The sequence below is a fragment of the Hetaerina americana genome, unplaced genomic scaffold (assembly GCF_022747635.1).
Source record: "Hetaerina americana unplaced genomic scaffold, ioHetAmer1.1.p SCAF_265, whole genome shotgun sequence".
Lineage (NCBI taxonomy): Eukaryota > Metazoa > Arthropoda > Insecta > Odonata > Calopterygidae > Hetaerina > Hetaerina americana.
Window position 1 is genome coordinate 212,724 of NW_027286836.1, and position 24,777 is coordinate 237,500.

The 24,777-nt window shown below is 40.8% G+C and overlaps 2 protein-coding genes across 2 annotated transcripts in view; one reads left to right on the forward strand and one right to left on the reverse strand.

Moving 5' to 3' along the window:
* Positions 1-24,777, forward strand: part of Roc2 (Regulator of cullins 2) — a 187,801-nt gene that overhangs the window by 125,052 nt on the left and 37,972 nt on the right. The gene's annotated exons all lie outside the window — the stretch shown is intronic.
* Positions 1-24,777, reverse strand: part of Tret1-1 (Trehalose transporter 1-1) — a 153,677-nt gene that overhangs the window by 108,850 nt on the left and 20,050 nt on the right. The gene's annotated exons all lie outside the window — the stretch shown is intronic.

Genomic DNA, 24,777 nt, shown 5'->3' on the forward strand with positions numbered 1-24,777 from the left:
TAGCCAGTTAAGCTATCGAGGCGTCCTATTAAACGCTGAAATTTTGGGGGCTTTAAAGTAACAAGATTTTGTGACTTGTTCCAAGATGTTGACATCTTGTTCCTATAAAGCCCCCAAAATTTCAGAGTTCAATAGGACGCCTCGATAGCTTAACTAGCTAAAGCACTCGCCCGGACATCGAGGGATCCGGGTTCGAATCCCGGTCAAGGAGAATGATTTTCACCCACTGAAATTGTTCCATTGGAACTTCTGGGGTTGCAATCGATCAAACATTTCGTCAATACTTTCATACGAAGCATGATACTCTGCGAATGAAAGACGTGGGATATTGGATTAGTGGACGAGTGATGAAATGAAGCCTTTGAAGCATCGTGCTGAAAAGGAAAATGCTGAAGATTAAATGGGCAGGCAAGGTGAGGAACGAGGTAGTATGGGCATAGAAGAGCAGAAGAGGGAAATCCCGTAATGGAAGACCAAGAGACAAGTACATGGACAACTTAAGAAGGATGTCAAACGGAGAAGTTATCATGGGGGTAAAGGGAATTAACAATGTGTAGAGAAGGATGGAGGGCTGCGGCAAACCTGTCTTATGATTGAAATACTGATGATTATGGACGATGTCATGTAGGGAAAAAAGAAATTCACTAACGGAGTTAGAGCCGTTTTTCCAGATTACATTTGAGAATATATGTGTCCAATCATGTTTAATATCACTAAGGCGAAGTTCCCAAAATATGGGGGCACTCTTGAAGATTTAAACTCTCATATAACCATCTCAAGGACAAAATAGAATGATGTTTTACTATTTCACATTAGGATTTAAATGTTGAAATTAAATATTATGAGATGTTTTGATTCCATGTATGAGAACAAAGATTCCATTTTCCAATCCTGCTAATTCTAATAAAATGTTGTACCTCAAGGTAGAATCCTTTTTGCGCCTTGCTGTCAACGTTTTGCAGTATTTTTGCACTTTGTCTAAAAGGCAGTTAAAAAAATAAGTGTGAGCGATTGTCTTTCACTTCCTCGTCTTTTTAATCGTCGTCCTCGGGAATGGCTTCACTCCCGAGGGCTCACTCGAGCTCTTTATCTCAAAAATAACGAAATTGTGGGGGGGGAGAAGTACTCATTCTTCGCTGCATTTGTTATTCGCCTCAACTGAAGTGATGTGGAATGTCGGCACCCAAGTTTGATCAAAGAATGGCTGCGCGAAATTCGCAAGTTTCCCCCAATTTTCCTCTTGGCGCTACTCCTCTGGTTTTATTTTCGTCGGCTGCTTAATTAAATATTTTTTTTTCAATTACGCGTTTAACTGCTCAATTGTTCGCTCCAAATTAGTCGTTTGTGAGTATTTTTTTGTCCTTTTCGCTCGCCCGTCAAATGCCCAAGGAACCCGGAATAGTCGCGATGACTTGTTTTTCAAACCGAATCGATATTGGATAAGAAATTACTTACTTCTTCCACATATATTTTAATATACACGACCTAGGTTTCAACGTACCAAGACCTGATGATGACTTTGTATTTAAAAACCTAGGTCGTGTATAATAAAATATGTGTGGAAGAATTAAGTAATTTCTTATCCAATATGAATCGCTTCCACGAATTGACGCCTCAAACCATTCTATTCGAATCGATATTATTATTAGTAGGTTCAAAAAAACACGACAAAGCAAGGAGATGATGGTGTAACCGATCGTACCTATACCATTTGTTCATCACTTAAAAATAAATAGATTTATAGCTTATATGTTATCTTTGTAATTCATCTCGCATTAATCGATTAACTAGACTAACCACTTTTTCCTCATCGTTGACACAGAGCCTTGAGGAAACTGTGCAAATCTTAATTGGTTGTGTCAACACAGGAGGAGAACAAGTGCAGAGTGGGGGAGATTTTTTTATCGTGTTATTGACGCTGCAGTGTATTATAAATTTCTTATTTTTTCCTGTCGTTGCGATAATATCATCAAATTGACGTCGGTATCGTCTGTTCCAGTCGGCATGGCCCTCAAGTCAAAGTATTAAAAATATTTCATCGAAGCATCCCCTGTTGTCCATTTGAATGATTCTTTTGCCTAGTGATTTCTCGCTCCTGTGTTCACACATTCAATGGGTGAATCCGCCAAAGTTGACCATTGTGATCTTCCCGATACTTTTCTTGAATTAGCATGACCATATATTTTCTCAACCAATGGCGTGCACTTATGTACCCATGTACCTATTAAGAGAAGGCGGGAAATGGTATATTGTGACCAATTTGCCCTTAAACAAATTATCCGCTGTTATTCCAATTCATAACAATCCACGTGCTTAGCGTTTTCTATGTTAGTCGGCATGCCAGAACTCTGACGCCGCGTCCGAATGACTTGGCCTCTGAATCTCTTGGGAGTGTTGGGCATTTATTGCTTGCTGAGTGTTCGTCATGATAAGAAGTGTGAATTGTGAAATGACTGTGCTTGGGTATGTGGGCATTTAGGTATGCTTATCGTGACTTGGGATAACCTGGAAAAATGCCAATCCATGATCGCGAGAATTTAGAATTCACGAGCACGACTCCAGCAATGTTTATCGGAACAAGACTAGCCTTTTCTTCCGAGCTGGCATAAAGGTGCCTCGAAGAGCTTGACTTAGGCTTTGGGAATGTCTCAGTTGTAAGGATTTTAGTAATAGAGAAACAAGAGTTGTATATCCTGCGCTTGAACTCCGCTTCCCCTTTTTATTATTTTCATCGTCCCGAAATTTATTCCCGGAGTCGGTAAAATATCATTTATATGTATGTGTGTGTGTATACATACTATATATATGTGGGTCGCGGTAGTCTATGAGGTAGAGCGTTGGACTACTGACCGCGGAGGGTCCCGGGTTCGATTCCCGGGAAAGCCTCTGGGCACCTGCAGCTACACCCAAGCCATGTGATTTTTCGGGTACCAGATCTTTCTGGGAAACCATAACCGGCAAACAGAAAGGAACTGGCCCCCCTACCCTGATGTGTGAATTTCACACACCGTCGGGCTTAGGAGCGGGTGAACTACCATCACCTACCAAACCACCTTCGGGTTGATTACTGTGTTTATGGTTATATACTTATATATATATATAAATATATATATAAATGTATATGTATATAAAAGTATATATATATATATATGTATATATAAATGTATATGTATATAAAAGTATATGTGTATATATATATATATATATATATATATATATATATATATATATATATATATATGAATATTTTTCAGAGGTATCTCGATCCCTACTTGAGGTGCTTTGTGGAGGGCACTTTTAGTGAGTACGCCGTCCGTCGGAAGGGACGTTAAGCTGCGGACCCCTTGGCGCCTTTCGTAAAGAGTAGGCTAATGCCGACGCCGGGTTTCTCTCCACCCTTCATCCTTTCCTATCCATCCCCTATGGCGCAAATGACCTCAGCTGTCGGTCGCCTCCCCTCAAAACTACTACTACTACGTATATCAGTACTTCTGTTTCTTTCGATGAAGACGGAGCTAAATTCCGTTGAAATTATCAAGAAATAACGTGTGTGTGATGAAATTATTTGCTGTGAACACAACCAATCGGCATTTACGTGTGTCACAGGTATTTCTTCCCTCGGACTTTACCAGGAGCATTTATCAGCATTGATGAAATGATTTAGTGCTCAACGATGGTAGGTTGATAAGTCCGCAAAGTTAAGAGAGATGGCGCCACGGATGCATACCGAAGTTATCATCGGTTTGTAGAATCTATTGAAAGAATCTGCACAAAGTTTCAGCTAGATCGGGCCATTACTCATGTATTAAGCTTTCGTTTGATGGAGCAAGTCTAATGATTCCCAAGGAAATCAATGGAAGAGAACTTCGTGTGTTGATCGGACATTATTTTATGAGGAGAAATTACTCCAATTGACTTAAAAGAAAATTTAACAAGCACCATTATCCTGAGATTAGAGTGGTTTACAAGTGGTCTCAAAGTTTTCTGATGGGCCAAATACGAGCGCAAGTCACGTTGATTGTTCTGGACGACCTGTTAAGGTCACGACTCCTTAAATCATTGACAAAAACGAAGAGTAGGGCGATTGGTGATTGAAGAGTGCCCAGGATTGCTTATGCTGGGGGCATCTTTGGTGAACGGGTTCATAATGTTTGCATCAACATTTGGATCGAATCCTTAAGACGGGTGCCGCGATTGCTCTTAGTTGGTCAGAAACGATCATGTGGTATGTTCCAAGGCCGGTTTGCAGCTGGTACTGTGGGCTTAAGGTAATATGTCGTTATTGCGGACAAAACATGGACAAACATCTAAATGCCTGAAACCAAGGAAGGACCCGTCTACTAGCAGTCCGCACCAAAAAAGGCGAACACTACATAATCCTTCACCTAGGAAGAGAATGGCTAACCTACTAATGTTTTGTGATTTTTGAATATTTGCGCGGAATTTTCAAACTACCCTCGTCTCTTTGTTGTCACCTTTACTTAAAATATTAATAAAGTATAGTAACCATATAGGAAATTTCATGGTATCCAATAAGCAATCAAGTATCATGCTGGGGGAGAAAATGATGTGCTTAAAAGCTATGAGATAATAGAAATTGAGTGTAATGATTGATTAGAGAATGAATTATACTTGGTAATTAGACATTTGAGCCAAAGTATTATTTTCTCGGTTTTATCACTGCGTGACAGCGTTAGTAATTTTTTTCGCACGGGACACAAAAAAGCACAGGGGTGAAAGAATATATACGCTTGGTGAAACACTTTGGTGTAGATTTTTTTTAAAGCGACGTTTCTTATTTAACTGGAATAATTTCATTTAAAACTCATCTGCGTTTCATATCAGAGCAAACTAAAAACAAGTAAGTAATTAATTAATTGACTGAATTAAAAAATGCTATAGGTTTCATTGCAGTTTTGAATTAAAATTGCAGCAATATCAATTATATTTTTGTATAATTCTTTGTTTTGAATTCGTATTTAAATTATTTAACCTTAGCCGTTTCATATTTACGTTATAATTTATGCAGTTACTGATGAGCTAATAGATTAATATCAGGTAGTCTACCGTTTAAGGTGGGTATGGGTGGTCACCGGCTGAACAACGATGCATTTCTTTTCCTGTTCATTAAAGAACACATCGTGACCCCCGTTATTGCTATGGACGCTTCAATTCCGCACGCATCCTTCTTCACGTCCAAAATCCCAATCCTATTCCTGCCCCTTCCTCGTTTACCCAATATTATCCCATCAATCACAGTCTTAAAATTCCCATTGCCACTCAAAATGTTCTGCCTCCATCTTTCCTGACTCCTTTGGAGTTCATCCCTCTACTCCCCCCCTCTCCACCATACCTAGCACTACCTCATTTGTTTTACTTTCTGTTTTTTTTTACCTTCTCGACGCACGTTTCAAAAGTCTCCAATGTACGCATATCATCTTGCTGTAGCAACCATATTTCCGCGCTTTACAAAACCATGTTTCGTATCAAAGTTTTCACTAATCTTTTCTTACCATCCATACTCAACATCCCAATCATCAAATCCCTCCTTGTGAAATATGTAATTAGAGCTATCTTTTAAGTAATGAGGCAGAGTGACGGTGACAACTCGTCTGACGAATCCAAGTCTCTTCCAGGCAACTCCATATCGTGAATCCCAGAATCTCCATAACGTGATCACTCCATGATGCATATTTTGTGAGGGCGACGTCCGAGTACCCTTGTTTGTTCTGATCTCGTCAGTTTTTTTCCTAGTATTTAGGTTCGATTAATCTCCATTCCTTGCCAAAATCCGACACATGGTCTAAATCGCTTTGTTGGAACATTGGATTGAATGCACAGCTGCTTTCATATTTGTTGCCGTACAGATCGTTAACGCGCCTACCATTTTCCCTATCCAGAGGTCTCGGTATTCCTGGAGGGATATGTCTGAATGAAGAGGCCATAAATACTTAATAAATTACTGCTAAGAAGATAGTTGTCACTTACGTCACTGATAGCGAATCGAGGAGAGCGCGTGGTTGAAAAAAGAATTATTTCGCAGTTCGAATGCGTAACACTTCTAACATATGATGATCACGTGATTTTGCCCTGTTACGTCCTCTGGTGTCAATTCCTCGGAAATATTACGATTCGCATCTGGCGATAAAGCTTGTACGCGCATTCTCGGAATATTTGCATCTGCCCACCTACGTATCGGGAATCCACTATGGCGGAGCTCGTCGAGTGGCGTTCTAAACAAGGGAGCGTCGGGAGTGCATTGAGGTGGTTGAATGCGGCACAGAGTGGAAGTTGAATAGGTGTGCCAAGCTGCTCGGATGTGGCTTTCAGAGAACGTCGCCATGTCGTTTAAAGAATACCTGTGGACATCGAATGTATGGCCTAAGCGTACGAGAATAAGTAAAATGGAATTAAGGATATGAGTGGGAACTTGACCATTCTCACTACGCCTTTGAGACCTTAACGTTATGCGAAAAATTGCCCAAATTTCGTCTCTTTTGAGTCATAAGTCACTTAGTTAACCAGTCACGAATGAGAACGAGTGCTTAAGTTCTCCAATCACATGCCATCATAGGTGACAGTATAGCGCAAATATGCTGTTATAAACACTCGATTTATTCATTATGGAGGGAAGTTAATTGAACTCGTGAGGGAAGAAGAGTGTATTTACGCTCGTTTAATAAAAAAATAAACGAGCAGTGATATAAGTCTCTATCATCTCGTCGGCAATCATGTTCACGCATGTATATCCATCTTATTGCCGCTATTACGACAATTTCCACAGCTAACCTCCCAGGGGCGGTATAGACAGGTTGTTCCTATTAGCGAACATAGAAAAACCAAACTTATGCTCTGACTGGTTGAAGTTCTTAAATTTTCAGCGAATGTGAACGACGTGCCCATTTGTGCACGTTTCTGCCGAGTGAAATTCAACGCGAGCTGGCAGGCTAGATGATGGCAAGCTTAAGAAATTGAAATAAATGTTTCTTCCCTGAGTCTTAAGATCTCGACAGTCACCCACGCCTACAGTTCGGCAGTCATTTCCTCAAATCGATCGTCGGTCTAAAATCAACGTTGAAGTGCCAACGGTACATCAAATTAGAGATATTTTCGATTGTATCGATTAATATCTAATAAGTTATATCGATAATATCAAAACCGCGAACTGTTCATTAAGCCAATATTCTAGATATCTTGCGGAATAGAGGCAATCCTATAACATATATGTAGTGAAAACATTTCCACAATCTCATTTAAACTGACGAGCAGTAATGTGGGAGTAAGGAAAATTTAGCGACAAACTAGATGAGGGACTTAAAATCTTAGTGTCAGTGAAAATGCTCATTCTTGTTTGAGGTCATTAGAGGGAGATTTATCTTCAGGCGTGCCACATTGGAGTTTTGCAGGGCCTGTAAATTCTTCTACCGCTACATGTTAATCTGCGGGCCACCTCTAGGGTGTGTGGCGGGAATTCCATCCCAGGCATGCAATGACAATGTTAATTTTTGATTTAGTGTAAGTTACCTATACAGATCCAATACATATATTTCAAATAATGGCTATGTACCAGCAGTTACATGCACTGCAGTATCTACCGCACTACGGTAAGTGAAAAATACTTCCGCATGCATTGTGAGATAATCAATCTTGGTTACTTCGAATTAAAAAAAAATGTTTGAGTGAAATCCTCACGGGTCTTCCACTGGGTTAGTGTCTCCATAGCTGCCGACGCTTCGATAACCGACTCGGTTATCGAAACTTGAAGGATTAAACCCGGTGGAGGAACCGAGAGGATTTCACTCGACAGATACGCCGGGAAAGCACAAGATCTTTCATTTGCAAAAAATTTATTTTCCCTTCATAGCGTGATGGTTCGCAGTTATTCTGATACCTTTGTGTTTGTGGGAAAATGTCATATTTAATCTGTCACTTCTACACTTGATCTCTCTCTCTAATCTTACTGTCATTATCTCTCTTACCTTAAGAGAAATGAGGCTAATAATACATTGTCAACATCTGAGAAAAACTGCATCCAATGTACGCGAGAGAATTAATCTTTGTGATGTAACCTTCGCTCCTTGAGTGTTTCTCCACCTAGTTCCTCCTAATCGCGATACTCTACTCCGTTTTATCATAACAACCTTTTATATATCTAGCCGTCATTTGGTATACCTTACTGACCTAAGCTATCAGATAGGAGTTAACTTCAATTATTTGCAGGCGATAGTGTTATTTACAGAGAAATGAGAACCCCTGCAGTTTGCGGGATCTGTAGCTATTTAGGTCACATATTGGAGCGGTGTAAGGTATGGAATTTGGGTTAAATACGAGAAAATGTGCCGCATTGAAGTTTTTAAATGAAACCAAATAGGATCAAGACATTATAAAATTATCGATTTTTAATAAAAAAATAACCAGGATTAACCCCATTATTGGTTGCGAGCCGATCGCCCTTACGAATTGGTTAGAAGCCATTGTTCGCCAACGATTTCTTACTACCGGCAGCTGATAAAATTTAACGAAGGAATGATATTAATGTAGTCTCAGTATTCAAAGTAATTCCAAAAATCTGTCTGCGCTTTCCGTTATCCGTCAATCATCTCCTCATCCCCCCCCCCCTTCGCGTTTCCTGCTCAGCTCCTGGCTGCAATTTCATGACCAATTCCCTTGCCGATGATTTTTGATCTATTGCATGCTCTTGTTGGGAAGGTACGGGTATGGGTTTCATATTTCTTCCGGGAATACGAGAATTTAAAACTGAAGTATCCCCAAGAACATCGGTTAGGACAAGATCGCGAAAGTTATATAAAAAGAGAGACGGTGAAGAAAAGACTGTCCCATCACATTCCGCGGAAATCGATGGATTCTGTGGACTGAGTGGTCGGCACTGTCTCGAAAATTCGTCCCTCGAATGTTTCGACGATCGAACTATCGACAGATAGATATGCTCCGCAAAGAAAAAACTCGGGGAGACAGTTGACGGCATCCTTGGGCGTGTTAATCTCCGCGACCTTGACTTCTCCGGTCACTCGATTGCGTCCGTCCCCTATCCCAGGGACTGTTTTTCTCCCTCGGCCACCTCCCTCTCCTTTTCTTCCCCGCCGACTGAGGTCTCTTAACATTCGGAGTGTGTCCGTTTAAAGGGCCGAAAGTTTGTGATTTTAAAAAATGGGAAGTGTTATGATAAAACCTTCCTAATTTCCATGTACCGTAATTCTATCCATGCGGACCATCTAATACCAACCCAGTCACGGCACCTGTCACCCATGTACAATCGCGCCTTTCATTCTTTGAATTCATCCACTTCCTAATGTGTCGTTTTGCCAAAAAGACATTAATAGAGATGCAATTATTGTTAAACAGCCTTTAAAAAATATTGTCCAAATGATAAATTGATTGTGGAAAAACGAAAGATGAAGATAATGAAATTGATTTATCCCGGTTAAAGTAGTACTTTTTTGATTTGTTATTCTACCGTTGAAGGTTATTTTGGATGGACACGGAGACTGAACAACGATTAATCCCCTTGCCTCTTCTAACAAAGCACAACCACCTTACACCCTGGTACTACTTAGAAGCCCTCTTCAATTCCGCATGCTTCCTTCCTCAATTCCGTCAAAAACGCTTATCTTTTTCCTCCCTAACTTCTCTTTTCCATGTCTTTAATTAGTCCTTTCTACTTGTCTCTTGTTCTTCCTCGTGGAATATTCTCTTCAATATTGCCTTGTATTATGTTTCTCACTAAACCTCAAGGTGTGTCCAATCCATGTAGTTCTTCATTGCCATATCGTCATCCGTGTGGTTCTTTCCTTTTTTCCTCTAATATATACTTCCTCGATCCTCACTTTGCCTGTCTATTTAACCTTCAGCTTTCTCCTCCTGTATCATGTCTTATAAGCTTCTTCTATTCTTCGCCAGTCTAATTTTCAAAGCTCCACGTCTCTGATACGTAGAGTGCCACGCTCCTTGCGAACGTTTTGACGAACTGCTTCCTTGTTTGCAGTCTGAGGTTCTTTGAATATAAAATCGATGTGGATGAGCGGAAAGGGTGCGCATTGTAGTCGGAAATCCTTTTAAAATCTTACAAGTGTGCGTACTGAAATCGTTTCTTATATAACGACTGCTTTTTTCCCTCGCGTCACTCATGACCACAACATTGGGGATGTTACGAGGGCTGCAAGCACGTCTGGGAGCCTTAGGCAATGGGCCAGGAAAACCAGTTGAGTAGGTAAAAGATTTTATATTTACGGGCAATAAAACTGCAATTTTGTTGAGAAAAGTAAACCATTGTATTTTCATATCAGGCATGCGGTTTAACCGTTATCGCTTGAAAACATGTACGTGTCTGATGTTACGACAATTTTATTATATTTTCCATGTGAACAGTGGGAAAAATTGTGATTTCTCTGGGTTTTCGTACACTTCCGAGGGAAAATACATGTATTTGGAAAAAAAACTTGTTTTTCGAATCGTATGGGCATATTCTTAATACGTCTGTGTGGCATAATTATATAAAGAATCATATAATTGTCGATCCGATCAGTGGGATAAAATTAAGACATGGACACCGTCGCAGACAACACAGATTCAAATACTCGTTCAAGAGTGTGGGTTTCCTCGACAGATCTCGCTTAATTTGGAAACTCTTTCTCGGATTTTTCACGCACATCTGGCCACGCTGGACTAAAACAAAAAATTACCTCTCTTTCAAGGTTCCCTATAAAGTCTATGATTAATTAATACTATTTGACGTACATATCCGAAGGGATAAATATCCTTTAAGTAACAGTTCAAAAGAAATTCCAGGATAAGAGACATTAATTTTAAATGTAGGTTATTACGTGCAATGCACGTATTGTTCTTTTGATTTAGCATTTTACCGATTAATTCCTGGAGAACGATCGAGAAAGTTTTGTGATCGTCTAAGCATCAACAGCAGCATTGCTTATTTATGATGGCAACGTATAAACAACTCATGACTTCTCGTTATTGTATAAAAAGCTTATGTAAGGAGCATTAGTGTTTAATGTGAGTTATTACGTGAACTGCACTGCATAATGATGGGATTAAAAAAATTATAAATTATTTCTTTCTTCTCTCTCGAATATAGATTCAGAAACAAAGAATTTGTGGGGAAAATATTTATTAAATGCAATTAGTTTGCAATCGCGCAGGCCGGGATATATATTTTGCGCATTGTTGATCGTTTGACGTCACCGAACCTAAGGATCCTTGCAATCATGTGATATGAAGGGATATAACTACGCCTGCAGAATATCCAGCAAGCCATCGCTAGGGCAAGTGGCGGGGGGTGTTAGGGCGCTATCCACTCATGCACAAACGTTTGCTCAAACACATACTTGAACAAGTGTTGGAAGCAGATTTGATAAGTGGACATGTTTTACATCGGGGGCGTTTGCAAGTTGGGGAAAGATGAGGACATTTGAAAAGGGTTGTGATGGTGGATCTCGGAATGTTTCTCCAATTGGCTGAATGTGGGAGAGGGTCACACGCGACATTATCTCTCTCTATGCCCCTCATCCCAGCGCCCTTCGACCGATTTTTTCCTCAAACTAGCTACTTTTGCCTCATAAAAAACGCACTTTCGTTTCAAAATTGTTTCCATCGTATTTAGAAACCAAAGGCACATTGATGGGAACGACTATGGCGCCAATCTTTTCATGGTCCACCTTGAAGTGATTTTCCTTTCACAGCAACCCCTCCCAACCTGTTCTCTGGGCCCGCTACATAGACGACATTTTTATTCTCTGGACACACGGCTCTGAGTCTCTCAATAATTTCTTAACGGCCTTAAATTCGTCTTTCACTGTTTAATTCACTTCTTCCGTTTCAGACTCCACTATCACCTTTCTTGACCCAAATATCTCACTTTACAACAACAAATTCAACACTTCTGTACATATCAAATCCACCTACACTTCACCGGTTCGCACCCTACTTACACCAAAGGTCGATTCCCAACTCTCTATCCGCGGACCCCCGATTTGCAACACCACAGCCGCGCGTTACCCAGAAAAAGCTCCTACAGAATAAAATCCGCCGCTCCTCCCGACCTCACGCACCACAGAATAGCAACCGCTCATCTGACCCAGGACTTAACCTTTGCACCACCTATTTCCCCGGATCCCACAGACTGAAAATCTTTCTTGAAGATCTGTTTCCAATTTTACGTGACAATGACGCGACCTCATCCTTACTACCCCAATGCCCCTCTCTCGCATGCAGACGACCCACCAATCTCAAAAACATTTTGAGATCCATCAATTCTTTGGCGCCTCCCCTGACAAATTTCCTCATCTCTCCCCCACTTGAAACCGCTCCCGATGTAAAACATGTCTGCTTATCAGATCTCCTCCCCTATCCCCACATCCCCTCATCGCCTCTCCAAAAACTTTATCTATCTTTTTTCATGTGAACAATGCGCTTCATTTTGCATAGGATAATGCATTACCCCCTTGCCCATTCGAATGAACAATCACCGCTTCTCTTCCTATACTTTCACACTTTACGTCCCACGACCTTTCATTCGACCAGTGTTTCTCCCTTGACATCCTAGAATCCCTACCCGATTCAGCCACCAGTATAGAGGTGAGAGCTCACGAATCCGCATATGTACTATCTTTTAGATCTTTTGAAATTCCCACCCTAAACTGCCGTCTTTAATCCCCTCCCAGCATACCCGGCGCCTCACCCACCCCAGACCTCCAATCCCCTCGGCCCGAAGCCTTCCAGTCTGACCTGAAGAAGGCCGACAGTTTACGCTTTCTGAAATATGTCTCCTTTTATGTGTTATCTATTTTATTTTTGTGTTCTATTATGCCGTCCAAATATTATATTGCTTTCGTGAGTGTATATATTAATATATATACATATATATTATATATATGTATATATTATATATGTAAATATTATATATATATATATATATATATATATATATATATATATACGAGTATATGAATAGATTCATATACTCGTACATGTATCGATATGGGTTATCGTTATTCAGTAATGCTGTGAACGTACTGTTTAAATTTTGATGCGATGAATCAGTTTTTTTATGATAGTAAAACTTTAAAATATATACTTGGTTTCAACATAAAGTGTAATTTCTACAGCCTCTCATAATGAAAACCACGTTCAGCACTTGTGTCCTTCTTCTTCCAGTGGCGAAATAAAAATAGGGCGCCGAAAGGAGTGTGGGTATTTTCGCGTGTACTACGTCATCTAACCGTCGGGGAAATTCATTATGACATCGAACAAGATCGCCCGAAAGGGTAACGTTTTGGTCGGCAAGCATTTGTAACGTCATTGAGGACGACGATTACTTGTGAGTTCATAACCTTGGCTAGAAAAAACCGTTTACAAATCGAAAAATCTGTTTTTTTTTCTCTGGCGTTAACTTTTTTTAATGCCTGTGGGCAGCGAGTCCTTTTAGCGAGTTTTCCAAACGAATTCTCGTTTGCCTAGTGTTATTTCCGAGGTCATATCAATAGCATTGATACATTCATTTATAAACCTTGATTTGTTTTTCACGCAACAAAAAATATTAATTGTCATTAAGCTATGTCACCGGGAAACTATTGTTTCACTTTCTGAAATAATAGCAGTAATTTTCCAATTATGACCACTGTTGTATTTTTCCATGAAAACGAAACTATTTGGTGTTGCAACCGTTGACTGTGGTATAAATCTTCAGTGAATAGTTTCGTACGGACTTACGAAATCAAAATATAAAATTTCAAACAGTAAGCACAGGGATGTAATAAATCAGGCCTACTCACCGTACTACTAACTACCAGCTGACTACCTACAGTAGCTCCATTTTGATTCTTAAGTATTCTTTGGCAATTGTACCGTGTCTATACTTAGCACCCTATGTAATTAACTGTACAGTTGTTCTTAGGTGCAATGAGTTAATTTAGTGGTTGAGACCGTCATCGTCTGACCACCATTAAAAACGCCTTATTTAAGTTCCTAAAATTTTTCCTCAAGTTCCTGAACTTATAGTTTGTTTAATTTGAATGTTTATCCATTTACTGTTCATTTACATCCACACAACACCCCGCAAGCCGCTGCGAGGGCGTGTGGCGGGGGGTGTTAGGTCACCACCCGTTAACTAAAATAAAACCACATGCAAAACAAATTATGTTACCTCTACACAAATATTAGTTTGTTCATGTACTCGGCAAACCTAAATCACACGACAGAAAGTACTTACTTGCAACGACATTCAATAACAGGATATGTGCATTCAAATCATGTTGTAGAACTAGTAAAGAGATTGGTCTATTATGTAAAAAGAATAACATGCTGGAAGAAACATGCGAGATATCGACAAATATATGCACTCTGCCAATTTTAATCATCTCACACGCGATGACTATCATCTCTAATTGTTCGAGGAAAAAACGAAATTTTAAATCTATCCGTTCTGCAACAAATATCCCTGATTTTACGTTGGTGATCTGATCTACCATAGTAAGTCGGTGCCTATAATTAGTCCTTAACACCCTCAGATAAGTATTATGCCCGCGGCTCAAAATTTTCGCTTTCGAGTGTTCTTTTTTTATTGAATCCTATGCCTTCTCTCGCCTAATATTATCATCCCATATTTTCCTAGTTGAGCCAATCCCTCCGACTAGAGGTCGTGTTGGAGGTGTACCGCATATGAGAACCTCGAAGACATTATGTATTTTGTAAATTATAAGTTTGCAAAAAGTCAGCTTTTTCCGATGATTTCTGTCAAGGAATTCCTTCCTTCTATTCAAGTCTCTGTCACGTATTTATAAAGTTCTCCAAGGGTTCCTTGATCTTGAGCGATTATTCGCCGTTTTCCATTTCTTTGTCACAAATGCGTCCAGTAGATTATCATTATAAACGCTTTGATGCCCAACCTGCCCCAATTGTGCCGAGGACATGCTGGAAAGGTTTCTCTCTCTCGTGCGGTGAAATTGGGTGAAAGGAAAAAAACTGGATGGATCAACTCTTCCGGTTTCTGCATTAGTGGTTGTTATGTCGGAGGAGAGCAACGGCTGAGGTAATTTGCGCCATCACGGGGATGGGTTAAGGGGTGATTCGGTAGGGGCAGGATATTGTGGCACCCCAAGTAGAGGTCGAGATAGCACTGAAAAGTCCTGCCACCTCCGAGACTCGACCAGAGCCTTCGGGTTGGGAAGCGAGTACACTAGCCACCGCACCAGGTCATCAATCAGGGAGCTTTGCGTTGGTTGACCTTTGGGCTCACGGGTGACCGCCACCCATCGGCTCACACCTTGGGTCGTCCCTTTTCAACACGGGACGGCCGTTCCTTTGTGTTGCTGTGTCAACGTCTTAATCGGGCTGATTTGAAGGAGCCCATCTTCTGGGCCCTGATGGGGTCGAGCAGTCAGTCCTCCCCCGGCGAACCTTGAGCCGTGGACTCGGTCGCACTGTCCTTTTTCCCTTCCGCCTCCCTCAAAAACCTCCGCTTCCTTCTCCTCCTCTCTGCCCTCCCCCAACCTCCATCGCTTCCTCGTTATCGCCGAGAAGGGTCAAGACAACAACCTCCCTCTCCCGGTACCCTCCTCGTCCTCTAATCTCCTTCAACCTCCCCCTTCCACCCCTCCTTTTCCTCTCGCCATAAGATTTCTATCTTCCGGCAAGATCTCCCACACGTTAACCCCTTCGCTGCTGCGAACAGCACGATGTAACTCACGTCCACCAGCTGCTCGTGCTGTTTTGGGTGTTCGGAATCATTTGTGAAAGGAATGACGAATAAGATACGGTTTTCACAAGAAAGTGACTTAACTAGATTAAGTGCGTGTTATATAAGCGTGAACGGCAAAAATTTAGTCGTCTTAAGGATTGAGTTCACTAGAGGCAGACGTAGCTTCTGGAGTTCCGCAGGGAGGTGTTAGAGGACCCCTACCATTCTCATTATACATTAACGGCCTAAGTTCGCACGTTTTCAGAAATTTTGCAGAGTATTTGTGGACGACATAGTGATTTACAGAGAAATGAGGTCACCGGAAAGTACGATGGTACTCATTGACGATTTAGACCAGAAATCGGAGTAATGTGAAGAATGGGGATTAGAAGTAAATATCTGAAAGTTTACAGCACTGAAGTTTTGGAATAAAAAATAGATTGGCAAGACATAAATTGTCACACAGATGGGATCGAGTTAAGCATTTCAAAACAGGTCAACTACTTTGGTGACAAACACTGACATCAAGCTTTTAATCGAGCATACACAGAAGAATATGCGCGTTATCCTCTAGGAAAATGAGTTTTTGTGAACGACTTGTAAGAAACTAATGACAAAGTAAAGAGAGTAATGTTATTTCACTTTAATTAGGCCACATTTGGAATACCCGGCGAGTGTATGGGATTCACAGAAGAAAATGTTCATTAAAGATTTAGACCGAGCTCAGTGAAAGTCCGATAGGTTTATTATAAATTCACAGTATGATCGAGTAATCATCTCGGATGTACTGAAGGAAATACAGTGGAAGCCTCTTGACTTTAGAAAAGAGCAGGTAAGACTTGAAGAGTTTTGGAAAGTTACAGGGTACCTAAGTTTCCTTGAGTCAGAGGGAGCAAGTATGTCACTAAATTATATTTGTTGATTTATGAACAATCTTTGAACGGGTTTCGATAATTTACGCTCTATGCTATCATTGTGGGTCTCTCTGGAATAGCATGCGTATTCAAAGCTTGGGGTCAAGAACCCCACAGAATACTATGTTTCAGATGGGCATGGGGATCACCATAGTTAGAGGGATAGCAGAATTACTAGCGAAACCTCAAATTGGATAGATCTGATGAGGAAACAAGCGTTAGTTTTCATATTACAAGATACTCGAGTATAATGGTGACACAAAGGAGTGCAGAGCGATTCACTTGGGGTGTGCTTTTCCCATCGAAATCAGCAGCTATGACATTTATTAGTTTTATTATTAATAATAAAAAAGTAGACCATGTTTTATGTATTAACATTGTGTTTCAGGCAATTATTGTTACACCATTTAGATAACTTTCGAGAAACGAAGTTAACAGAATATTGCAATGAAACAAGATGATATGAATTGAAAAAGAAATTTGTATATCATGCACGTATAATACTGCGTTAATATCAGTCGTGAGAAGAAAATGATGATGAAGGTCAGAGAATAATAGTAATAGAAAAAAAATAGGGCCAAGACCGAGCCTTGAGGGACGCCTTGAATCTTGAATTTGGGGGAGGAGGGGCGGAATACTTTTTATCGCCACTAGAAATAAGAGAAACAAGTTGACTCATATTTTTGTGAGATAAGATTCTAACCAAGAGAGCAGTGCGCCTCTTATGTCAAGGGAATAGAGTTTCTTCAGAATGAGTAGGGAGAATAACTGGCTCGTTTCGTGAAGAGTCGTATCGAGCAAACGGTGAGCGTCGCAACATTATTGGATGGCCTGCGTTTGGGGACAATCGAGGCACGAAGAAAACATTCGCGACGCAAACAATTGGAGGAATACAATTCAATCGAGTTTCACGCTTGCACTACGGAGGGCGAATTTAACCTCGCATTACTTACGTGGGCGATTGCTCAGAGAATGGGGAAAGGGCACTAAGGGAAGTTGACAGCCCATCAGGACATTAGAAGGAATCCTTTCTCCTTCCCACTGTTCTTAACAACAGTAGTTGCGAACATGAAGCAAAAAAGTCCATACTACCCGAATTTATGATCACATACAAAGCTTAATGATCAATTACGAATGACCGTTGACCCAACACCCCCTGCTGCGGTCCCTCGTGGCGGTTTACGATGTAAGATGTAAATCTACTTGTAGGCGGCTTGAAGATCCCTTCCGAACCCTAATTCTCTGGGTTTCCACTGGGTTTCAGTGAACCCCCAGAATGACCGGTCGGTCAGAAGTGGTGGGAATAAATTTTACATCGATAGTATCGAACACAGTGATATGAATTGGGGGCAACCTTGCCGTGATATCATAGTTGTGAAAAACTCGAACTTTGCATATCAGATTAAATTCAAATACCACGCTCATACTCTAGAATTGAACATCTTCACTGAATCACATTGCGCCAGCTACGATCACTTCAAGTTCCCCATAAGGAGTATTGTTATTTGTGTATCTTGAATCTCTTTTAAATTAGTAACAATGAAAAGCATGTCTTAGAAATATTCTTTATTTTATCCTTCATGAGTTTTCTTGCTTAAAAAAAGAAGAAAGTGTAATTTGATTTACCAATACAATTTTATATAAGTGGTTTGTAACTTAAACCAGGAATTAGATTAAAAATTCAATGTGTAACTATCTCCAAATTTTCGATTTATTTAAATTTGTGCACCTAATTGATGGTGTTGAAACGTTTCATGCGAAGTTTTTTTCACCAAGTATTCTTCAAAAAATAAAATACGGAAACATAAAAATAAATAAAAATAGAATAGAAAACATTAGGAATGCAACATGCAAAAGGCATTAATATTTATATCTATTGAAGTACTTATTAGGGGAGGCGACCGACACTTAAGGTCATTAGAGCCATTGTGGATGGGTGGATATTTTGGCAGAGGTAGGGCGTCCAGGGAGCTTCATGGAAGAGTGGAGAGAGAAACCCGGCGTTAAAATCTACCTTACTCTATTAGTGAAAGGCGCCAAGGGGTCATTCAGCTGAACGTCCCATCTAACGGAAGGCGCATTCCACTTGAAGTGCTCTTTGCACGTATCACTTCTAGTAGGGATCAGCGTGTCCTTGAAAAATCTTGCCACCTCCGTGATCTGATCCCGAACTCCCAGGGTGGGGAGCCAGGAGAGTAGCCACCACAAGCTCTAGAAATACTATTTGCATACAGCACAGAGGGGGATTATCATGGCACCAAATCATATTTTTAGAATCGACCACTCGGATGAAACTTAAGAGAAATAGACACCGCCACCATCAGATTCAAGTAATCCTTCTTCCTCGCACGTCACGCAAACATAAAAAAATCGAACCCAAGAAAAGGAATGTATATTAACGAAAATTAAATGATTTAGTAAAACACTCTGAATTTTGCTTTGTGTATGTAGGTATGTATATGTATATGGTCGCGAGTTTTTTGTTTATTAGCTAATGTAATTAACAAATGCGTGGTGTGGCTTCTGCCCTCACACCCCTACCCCTCTCCGGCCACACACCCTTGCGGCGGCTTGCTATACTATTGCGTGTTAAAATGTGATCATAGTGTGTAAATAGCATTTTTATTTTTCAAACAGGGGTTCATGAGTACTCAACGTGGATAAACCGTTTCTTGTCGTTAATTTCCCTCTCCTTCATACATTTGTTTCGGGTTCAATAGACTGACCATTTTTGAAGGGCGCTTAGCAAGCGTCATTCAACCTTCAAGGAATGAATGAGGAATAAAACTAAATTCGAAAGTGTGATATATGCCGAAAAATCGCGGGGTGAATGTATTCCGATAAAGCGTTTCGGGTAGTCGCATCACGACCTCTGTGCATGATGACTGTGACTTTCGATATTCCTTTCGAGATATTACAAAAAAAATCAGTACGCGAGTAATGGTTCCATTGAAGTGAATTCTCTTTAGGGGTTTTTTTCACAGTCAAGGACGTGTGATAATCTCTATCCTCGGTACGAAATGATCAACGTACAGTTTTCTTTAACGTGCCTAAAAGGCGTACTTAAACAGCTTTAAAGTTATACTATGATGTCTATCTACCCTGATATCGGTGCACGCGTGTTTTTTTACGTTTAAGCTTTTGATTTGTGAGCAGCGTTATTCACTGGGAATTAAAAATAGCTTTTGTGGTAATTAACATGGTAAATTTTGTGATAGTTATCAGATTACAGTAATTTCAGTACATAATACTCAATTATTTTCGTCGATGAATTGGCGCCGTAATAAATGTGGCACCAACGGTTCTCGGTGCAACTAACAGACGTACGTGTGTGCTTCATTCAAAAGTTAACCGAGTACTGATTAACCTCTTTGTACTTTCTTGAATACTTTTTGAAAACCTTCGAATTAAAACAAGAAATAAACGAGAGGGTTGAATTTTGCTGCTAATTGAAACTTTCAGTTTAGAATATACAAGAAATCCCCGCAATTGTTTGAATCTATTCGGCCTCTTTCAATTTGAGAGCTTGTGCTGTAAGAGTGAGGTCATACTATAATCTGAAGTCTCTCCTTGTGTGCTTTAAGCCTTCTTCGCCTTTCTTTCGAATAAGCACGTTCCACCGCATATTCACCACGCCCGCTTGTACTCCGTGGGAAGGTGGAAGCTGTGTCAATATTACGCCATCGCTCGCGAACCATTCTGACAAGCAACGTCATGGCTTCGTCCTCTCCCAGGAAGACGTTTCAGTGTCGAAAATGGAAGAAATGATTGATTGTGGTGAGGTAAATGGTTTAGGGATGCATAGGTCGAATATCGTTACGCGGTAATTGTTTGTATGAGTGAAAAAATAACAACTTGTTAAATACAGCGAAGTATTCTACCCATTCAGTTTTCATTTTGCTATGGACGTACGTACATAGATTTCACGAAAGATACCGTTACAGGATAATCGTTTACCTAAGGAAGCAGTGACCATTAATGATCTGGGAAGTTTTGGAGGTGTAGAACCTAGAGTTAATCTAAATATGTGGAAATGTAAAAATTCACCTCCCTCCCCGAATACGTTTATTTGGAAAGGAATTACTTCTGTACTAGCACTTTTAGAGTTAAAAAAGGGATATTATTAGGTCGTATAATCAAAATTAGATATTAAAGTTTGACAATTTAATTAATTCTTTTACGTTCCGAGGAGTTCCCCTGTAAACATTGTTTCATCCGTAAAATTAAAAATAACTTTAAATATTGCGATGAATGAGTACATACTTGTATTGTTTGGATCACCGACAGTATAACCGAGACATTTTGGTCGGTAAATGTTGATATTTCCCCATGTATAAATAAATAAATATATATATATATATATATATATATATAAACACAGATGTTGTTTTTTAAACCATAGAGACACAAAGAAATGATGACCGAGCCGTCGAAACCTCAAAACAACATATTGTGAGTGTCCTTTCTTTGTGTCTCTATGGTTTAAAAATCTACATCTGTGTTTTTATATTTTGTGCGTCGCCGAAGAGCGTTCCATTTCGAAGATATATATATATATATATATATATATATATATATATATATATATATATAGATATACACACACATACTCACATACACACACACACATATATATATATATATGTGTGTGTGTGTGTTTATGCATATATATGTATATATATATATATATATATATATAAACACATAAATACATATACACACACATATATTTATATGAATATTATATATATATATATATATTTTTTTTTATACGGTGTGTGAAATTCACACATCAGGGTAGGAATGCCAGTTCCTTTCCCTGTGCCGATTATGGTTTCCCAGGAAGATCTGGTACCCGGAAAATGACATAGCTTGGGTTGAGCTGCAGGTGCCCAGAGAGGCTTGCCTGGGAATCGAACCCGGGCCCCCCGTTCAGTATAGATTTGGTTTTATATATATAATCATATATACATATGTACATGTATATATATACATGTATTTTTTCATGTGTACGTATATATATTGGCCAAGCCTCAACCTGTCTCGCGTATCTTTAGATTCGGGCCTATGGCGGTAGTGGGGTTGGTTGAGTGGTGAAACGCGCTGGGATGTCACCTGAGAGTGAGGTGGATGGATAAATCGTGACTTTGGATCCTGTAGATGTTTGGAATGGATTCAGTCTGGACGATCGTCTCGCGCGCCAACTCCCTGGAACGAATTCAATCACGCCATTATCCGGAGTTAGCAGGAATCGTTCGCCTTGTGACTGCGGCAAGATTTGCTCGTGGTGGCGATCCCGAAACGCCGGCGCCAATGCGCGAATCTTTCCAATCCGATCCGTGACGTTAGTGTCGTGAGAGAAGAAGAGCGTATGTCGGCGCCAAACTTCCTGGGAAGCTCCTTGTACCACCGGAATTGGGATAAATGTCGGACAAATCAACTACGACAGTTTAAACCATGGCTACATTGGGTGCATGCCTACAATTCGGTATGACCGAAGAGAGGGATATGCATGCACTGATAATTTCAGGTCCCCCTCGCGCGATGTCTGGTTTCAACGAAAAAACACAGCTACGAAGAAAGAGTAGGGTCGTGACGGAGGAATGTTGAAAGAGTAATAGGTTAGGATCCAAATGATTTCCAAAACTTGTTATATTTTTAGAAAGGTACAGGACACCTCATGAGTTTTATCGTGACACAGTGGGAATTATTCTGGCTCAAATATAATGGTAGATCCGAGATAAAATAAGAAAGATAGATACAGTCAGAGACATGTTCAAGTGCTAATTATTCCCTCGCTCGCTACGCAATCATAACAAAACCGAATCCCAGGCCCCGACCCAGCCCAGAAGGGAAAGGAACATATTTGGCAGATGAACACGAGGAGTGCAAAAACCGCTGGCAGCGGTGTGTGGACGCGCAAGGGTACTGATTCGAAGAGTTTTGAATGACGGTATCAAGTCTGGCAATAAATTATTTTTAATCGATTCAGTCTTACTACTTTTGGGATATACCTCGTAGGTCCCGAACGCCATCTGCTGGCCAAAGAATCGGGCAGTTGGCTGCGTACACCCACCGCAGAATTCAGTGTAATTTACGTTTCTTCGATAGCTCGAGTGGTTAAGAAAATCGCCCCGGCAAGTTGATGGTCCGTGGTTCAAGTCCTGGTCAAGGAAATTAGTTCGCGCTTGTAATCTGCTCGATTCTACCAACCCCACCATACCTTCATCTTTTATATAATTATGTGTGTGCGTGGGCGTGTGCGTGTGCGCGCGTCCGTCTTTGCGTGTCTGCGTCCCCGCGTGTCTGCGTCTCCGCGTGTATGCGTCTCCGCTTGTCTGCGTCTCCGCGTGTCTGCGTCTCCGCTTGTCTGCGTCTCTGCGTCTCTGCGTGTCTGCGTCTCTGTGTGTCTGCGTCTCTGCGTGTCTGCGTCTCTGCGTGTCTGCATCTCTGCGTGTCTGCGTCTCTGAGTGTCTGCGTGTCTGCGTCTCTGAGTGTCTGCGTGTCTGCGTCTCTGCGTCTCCGCGTGTCTGCGTCTCCGCGTGTCTGCGTCTCCGCGTGGCTGCGTCTCTGCGTCTCTGCGTCCCCGCGTGTCTGCGTCTCCGCTTGTCTGCGTCTCCGCGTGTCTGCGTCTCCGCGTGTCTGCGTCTCCGCGTGTCTGCGTCTCCGCGTGTCTGCGTCTCCGCTTGTCTGCGTGTCTGCGTCTCTGCGTCTCCGCGTGGCTGCGTCTCTGCGTCCCCGCGTGTCTGCGTCTCCGCTTGTCTGCGTCTCCGCGTGTCTGCGTCTCCGCTTGTCTGCGTCTCTGCGTGCCTGCGTCTCTGCGTGTCTGCGTCTATGGGTGTCCGCGTCTCCGCGTGTTTGCGTCTCCGCGTGTCTGCGTCTCTGCGTGTCTGCGTGTGAGTCTGCGTGTGCGTGTGTGTCTGCGTCTGCGTGTGCCTTTGCGTGTGTGTGTGTTTGTGTGTGTGTGTGTTTGTGTGTGTGTGTGTGTTTGTGTGCGTGCGTGTGTAAGTATGTATGTAGCAGGAGGAATGTAAATGTGAAGAAGTCACACCCTGAATGTTATATTTTTTAAAGTGGCTTTATTCCGGTGTAGGAACTTTTTAAGCATATTATTTCATAATAATGGCTTGAGACTTTGCGCCAAGGCTGTTTAGTTGTTCCTGGGGGCGTGGCCGTTCTTATTAAACCTAGCCCGCATGCACAACCCAGCGCATGGCAACGAGCAAAACGCACAGGGATTTGAGTCGTTAGCGTAATTGATATATATTTCAATAAAATGTACACCAGCCTGATTCAGTTTTGAAGTTGAATTCTTTTTTTTTGTGCGGTGAAAACTGTTTGCCGTTGCTAGTACGATGAAACAACTTAAACATTCTTCGACCAGTGTTAATAATATGTTATTGTAATGAACTATTGATTTGACTTTTGCTCAGAGTAAACAAAAACGAAACCTGTGCTGCTTATTAGTCGGTCCCCAAAGATATTGGTAGTCTAAGTAATCTAGATGATCTAAATGACGACTTGGACTCCAAATATCACGCGTACAACTATCGAACACGGGTGTGGTCCATAGCGAATTCTTATAAGTGTGGGTGTGGTGTACGTTAAGAGACTCATCCCTCAGATCTTCACAGTGGACTCCCTTTAGAGTTAACTGCTGCGTAATCGTGGCTTTACTTAATGCCGCCATTTTGTTACGGTGTATAACCTAAGCTTTGCCATTATTGCGCACGCGGAAATATATATATATATATATATATATATATTTGCGCGCGCGCAAATATATATATATATTTATATACACACACACGCACACATATGTATAGAAAAAAGTATATATATATATACATATATATATATAGAAATATATATATATATATTTATTTATTTATTTTTTTATAAAAATTGATTAAAACATTTTCACAGAAACCCATGAAAGGACACACGTGTAGTTTTGGCGTTTCGACATCCCGGCCGTCACAGTCAGAATCAGTTCCGTTGATGATGAATGCCGTGCCGTCGAAACGTCAAAACTACATATTTGAGTGTCCTTCATTTGTGTTTAATATATTTGTGTCGTCAGCAAAGAGCATAATTTATTTAATGTATGTATATAATTTCCATCCGTATTGTTTGGCGGACACGCTAAGTTTG